General features: G+C 37.4%; 1 non-coding gene across 1 annotated transcript; it reads left to right on the forward strand.

Annotated features, from left to right (window-relative positions):
* The first annotated feature begins 272 nt into the window (after positions 1-272).
* LOC122673683 lies at positions 273-379 on the forward strand. Its single transcript, XR_006334793.1, has one exon. It is a non-coding gene; the product is annotated as a U6 spliceosomal RNA (small nuclear RNA).
* Positions 380-6,230: the final 5,851 nt, after the last annotated feature.

The raw sequence follows: 6,230 nt of genomic DNA on the forward strand, positions 1-6,230 counted from the left end.
TAAGTGAGTGCATTCAGTTTTTGTTTTTCTGTGTCTGGTTTATTTCACTTAGCAAAATGTCCTCTAGATTCAACCATGTTGTAGTAAGTGGCCAAATTTTTTTTTAAAGCTGAATTATATTTGATCCTACGTATATGTATGTATGTATGTATTTCTATCATATATTTATATCCATTCACACCTGTTGGCAGACATTTAGGTATGCCATATTTGGCAATTATGAATAATGCTACAAATAAATGTTTCATGTTGTATTCTAAAATACAACTTAAGTGCTCGCTTCAGCAGCACATATACTAAAATTGGAACGATACAGAGAAGATTAGCATGGCCCCTGCGCAAGGATGACACGCAAATTCGTGAAGCGTCCATATTTTTTACAAGCAATAAATGCTGGAGAGGGTGTGGAGAAAAGGGAACCCTCTTACACTGTTGGTGGGAATGCAAACTAGTACAGCCACTATGGAGAACAGTGTGGAGATAACTTTAAAAAATGGAAACAGAACTGCCATATGACCCAGCAATCCCACTCCTGGGCATACACACTGAGGAAACCAGATCTGAAAGAGACGTGTGCGCCCCAATGTTCATCACAGCACTATTTATAATAGCCAGGACATGGAAGCAACCTAGATGCCCACCAGCAGATGAATGGATAAGGAAGCTGTGGTCCATATACACCATGGAATATTACTCAGCCATTAAAAAGAATGCATTTGGATCAGTTCTAATGAGATGGATGAAACTGGAGCCCATTATACAGAGTGAAGTAAGCCAGAAAGATAAAGATCATTACAGCATACTAACACATATATATGGAATTTAGAAAGATGGTAATGATAACCCTATATGCAAAACAGAAAAAGAGACACAGATATACAGAACAGACTTTTGGACTCTGTGAGAGAAGGCGAGGGTGGGATGTTTTGAGAGAACAGCATGTATATTATCAAGTGTGAAACAGATCACCGGCCCAGGTGGGATGCATGAGACAGGTGCTCGGGCCTGGTGCACTGGGAAGACCCAGGGGAACCGGGTGGTGGTGGAGGTGGGAGGGGGGATCGGGATGGGGAATACATGTAACTGCATGGCTGATTCATGTCAATGTATGACAAAACCCACTGCAATGTTGTGAAGTAATTAGCCTCCAACTAATAAAAATAATTGGAAAAAAAAATACAACTTAAAAATGACCAGTAGGTACATCAAGGGGTTCTCAGCATCAGTTATCATTAGGGAAATCCAAATCTAAACTACAAAGGGATATCATCTCATGCTTCTTAGAATGCCTGTTACCAAAAAGGTAAAATATGTAAATGTTAATGAGGATTTGGTGAAAAGAGAACACTTATACTTTGTTGGGAATGTAAATTTGTACAACTACTATGGAAAATAGTATGGAGGTTCCTTAAAAATTAGAAATAATCCAGTAATCCCACTTCTGGGTATATTGCCAAAGGAAACAAAACCAGCATCACACTTTCTAAAAGTTGAAACCCCAATATTCCTGTAGACCATGTATAACAACCAGGATTCTTACTTGTTTTAAATGATATACCTATCCTTACTAAACAGCAACAGGCTTTAGAAGTATAAAGAATCAAATACAGAAAATACATAAAAATTATTCTACAAAGGTAGAAGGACAATAGCAGGTCAGCATGCAGTCACAGCTGTTGCCACTGACCACTGATAATACTTCCAAACTTCAGAACCTCTAACACAATTGTAAATAATCGTAATTTCTCTACAGAGTCAATGATTTCTCAAATACCTGTGATTGTTATTTCCTTTTATTTCAAAGTCCTGAGATATGAAACATTGGGCATCTGCATAGATTTATGAACAGAGAAGGTGAATCTAGAATCTTGTTTCCATAACTGGAATATAGGTCCTGCCTCCTGGATTTAAGGATTCATGTAATGGTAGGTTACTGCAAAATATGAAGTGTGTTTTTATGCCACAAAGTAAAAACTTCATATGCTTCTAGAGCATATTAATTGATTCAAGTCAAAAAGCACTAAACCTCCATAATACTTTGTTATTTAGTCACAAAGTCTTGTCCAACTCTTTTGCAATGTCATGGACTTTAGCCCACTAGTCCAATCTCATGGACTTCTGTCCATAGGATTTCCCAGACAAGATTATTGAAGTGGGTTGCCATTTTCTTCTCCAGGGGATCTTCCTGACCCAAGGATCGAATCTGAATCTCCTGCATTGCAGGTGTATTCTTTACTATAATACTTTAGGCACTGGTAAAGTAATCAAAAAGAAAGGAAACCTCCTGGCCTCATGGAGATTATATACTAGGGTAGATTCAATAGATAGTACATCCATAAGTCAATAAATATATAATTAAGTTGGTAGTAACAAGTACACTGATGTATATAAACCAGGAAAAAAGAAAGATGTCAAAGAGAGTGAAAACAGAATAATTTAAGACTGTATAATATATATCAAGGAATAAAAATGATGAAAACAAACCTGATAAATTTTGGCTGAGTAAAATAAATCAGTGGTGTTAGCTTCCACTGATATGGAGAACACTTACAGAAAATTGATTTCGTGAGTGAAAAATAATATGTTGGTTTTAGATATATTAAAATTGAGATAAATGTTATCATTAAATGAAAATAAATACATGTATCCAGGTTTAAGAGAAAATCTTTGGGCTAGAAATGTAACTACGGAGAATCACTCACAGTCAAATGGAATTTAGAGTTAAAGTAATGAATAATATTAACTGAGACTGAATGTAAGTGAACAAGTCAAGTAGTCTATTGTCTAAACCCCTGAGCTTCTTAGGCTTGCCTGGTTGCTCACTGGTTAAGAATCTGCCAGCTAATGCAGGAGATGTGTTTTCGATCCCTGGGTCTGGAAGATACCCTGGAGAAGGAAATGGCAACCCACTCCAGTATTCTTACCTGGAAAATCCCATAGACAGAGGAGCCTGGTGGGCTACAGTCCATGGGGGTCACAAAGAGTTGGATACAATTGAGTGACTAAGCATGCTGAGCTTCTTAATATTCAGAGGTAAGGAACAAATATAACCAAGTAAACTGGAAGTCACTCAGTTGTGTCTGACTCTGTGACCCCATGGATTGTAGCCTGCCAGGTTCCTCTGTCCATGGAAATCTCCAGGCAATAATACCGGAGTGGGTAGCTATTCTCTTCTCCAGGGGATCTTCCTGACCAGGGATCACACCCAGGTCTCCTGCATTGCAGGCAGATTCTTTACTATATTAGCCATCAGGAAAGCCCAGTATAATCAAAGAAGACTGGAAAAGACTCTGTAATGACTGAAAAGAACTCTCAAATGATTGAAACTGTACAGAGTGTGGATTCTTATAAGCTATGAGAAGAGAGTGCCTCAGGAGGGGATCAAACTACAGCTGCCATCATAGATGCTGAAATCCTGTGTGTACCACTGCCTCTTTTACCTAGTTTCATCTCCACTTATCCCACTGAATCTGCTTTCTTTATAAGAGTCCTCCTTTGTAGAGATTTTATTTCAGAATCAATCCATATCTTTAGCTATCCCTACTCACAAACCATCAGCTATTTTTTGTATTATTATCTCTTGGTTCTTAATATTGCCTTTCCCAAGGATGCTATTCACCAACAGATAGACAAAACCGACTCTGGCACAGTTAAGCAACTACTTACAACTCCCCAAATCCCAGATCAAGTGAGAGGTCTGGGCTTTTCCTCTCCCTGAAACAATAAAGAAGTTTTTATTACTAAAAATCAGTCTAATTTTTAATCCTTTTATTCCTCATATGTAAAAGGATAGGAAAATTCATATCTGAAAACATATTTTTGCATTAAAAATTTCTGTATACATATATAAGCCTCCCTGGAGATCAGTGGTAAAGAATCCATCTGCAATGCAGGAGACACAGAAGACTGGGTTCAATCCCTGAGTTGGGAAGATCCCCTGGAGAAGAAAATGGCAATCCACTCCAGTATCCTTGCCTGGAAAACCTCATGGACAGAGGAACCTGGTGGACTACAGTCCACAGGGTTGCAAAGAGTCAGACACAACTGAAGGACTAAATAACAACAATAAAGTCTTGTAAGAAAGGAAAATACTACCCAGATTTCTATATCTCACTTCCGTTGTCCCATGGGTGTCCAAACATTTCTCTCTAAGCAACTCATGGGGATTTCTTCAGACTATACTCCTCTTATCAGCATTTTGATCTGATAATAAACACAAAAAGAAAATAAAAACATTCAGACCATGCACTGGAAATACATGTTCACTTAGTCTGTAATTCTATAGTATAATGATTGCAATCAAGAGTTCTGCAAAGGTCAGGAGATAGCAGTGGTAAATAAAATCCATGTAGCTTAGATACTCATCAAAGGAATACCACCTCAGTTAGAAAATTACCACTGAATCAACAGTTCATTTCTTAAATCGGACTAAGATATTGTACAGTGCAGAACCTCACACATATTTACTATTTTACAATTTAGCCACATTATCTCCCTTGACCTTCAATTCACAATTCATCCTTCTTTTTCAAATTTACTTCAACTTACAAGACAGAGGGCCACATCAGAAGTGGATAGCATCATATGAAAACATTAAAAAAAAATACATTGAGTGGATCCTGTGGATCAAGAAATAATTTCTTGGTTAGTACTTTAAATTGATACTTATGGAATGCATGTAAATTTAATGTAGAAAAGTTTATATTCTGTCAATTTCCCAAATGCAACAGGAATTTTAGCTGAATATAGGTCATTAATTGCACATTAATTCTGCATTGGCAGAAACTTGGGATTTGTCGTCCTGGATCAGACTCAGGATGAATTAAGGGGTGGCTTCTCTTTATAAAATTGAACTGTTCATTCAGCAAATGTTTCTTGGCCTTTATAAAATTTCAGAGTCAGTTTTAAGTAATAAGGAAAGAGAAGTGAACAAAGTGAAGAGTACTTAGATTCATGGAATTATATCCAGTACTAATATTGAAATTAAATATATCCAGGTTATTTTCATACTGAGTAATTACTGTGTGCACATATATAACTGTATGTTGCTGTTCTGTCACTAAGTCATGTCTGACAGGCTTCCCTCTCCTCCACTATCTCCTGGAGTTTGCTCAAACTCATGTCCATTGAGTCAATGATATAACTGTATATCATTAAATTATTACATAGTAATATTGAGTTGTGGTTCTGGAGAAGACTTTTGAGAGTCTCTTGCACTGCAAGATCAAATCAGCCAATTCTAAAAGAAATCAGTCCTGAATGTTCATTGGAAGAACTGATCCTTAAGGTTAAGCTCCAACACTTTAACCACCTGATGCAAAGCGCCTACTCACTGGAAAAGACTCTGATGCCAGCAAAGATTGAAGGCAAAAGAAGAGGGTGGCAGAGGATGAGATGGTTGGATACCATCACTGACTCAATGGACATGAATCTGAGCAAACTCCAGGAGACAGGACAGGGAGGCACGGCATGCTGTGGTCTCTGGAACTGCAGAGTCGAACATGACTAGTGACTGAACAACAACAGTCACCGGAAATGGTGACACTTTGTGCAATAATCTTTAGATTAGAATAGTTATGGCTATGTTCTTGAACTGGTTTGTTTCAAACTTACATCATTGAAGTTATACCAGTTGTCCTACTCCTGAAGTGTATTTATTTGGTGAGTATGTATCAATACACAAAACAGTATTAATACCAAGAATGATTTTATGACTGTGTTTAAGATTTCCTGAAGAATACCAAAGCATCCCAAGATTTGTCCAACATCCCTTTACAACTTTTGCTTTGCAAACCACACACATCATTGAATTTAAGCAACATGTTAAACTGTTAATAATACTATGAGAGAAAACCCTTCTACGTTCCCATGTAACTTGCCTAAATTGTAGCCTGTACATTTGGCTCCCTGGACCTTTATGTTTGTTAGTTCCAGGTCCATGGATGTGAAGGGTTGAATGTATTCTATTCATTGCACCATGCCATTTTATATAAGGGACTTGAGCATCTGAAATCCATAGAGGCTTCTAGAACCAATCCCTCATGGATATCAAGAAATGACTGTGGCTGTGAATACTTCATTTCATACATGAATGCTGGTATAAAATGCTACAGGCAAACTAGAGGTAAGCTAGATGCTCTTTCTACAGTTTTCTGATGTTAATTTAATATGTTTTATTTCTCAATGCAACATGAGCTCATTCCTCTATGCCTTTGCCCATGGTGTTTCCT

Source organism: Cervus elaphus, chromosome 17, assembly GCF_910594005.1.
Source record: "Cervus elaphus chromosome 17, mCerEla1.1, whole genome shotgun sequence".
Classification (NCBI taxonomy): Eukaryota; Metazoa; Chordata; class Mammalia; order Artiodactyla; family Cervidae; genus Cervus; species Cervus elaphus.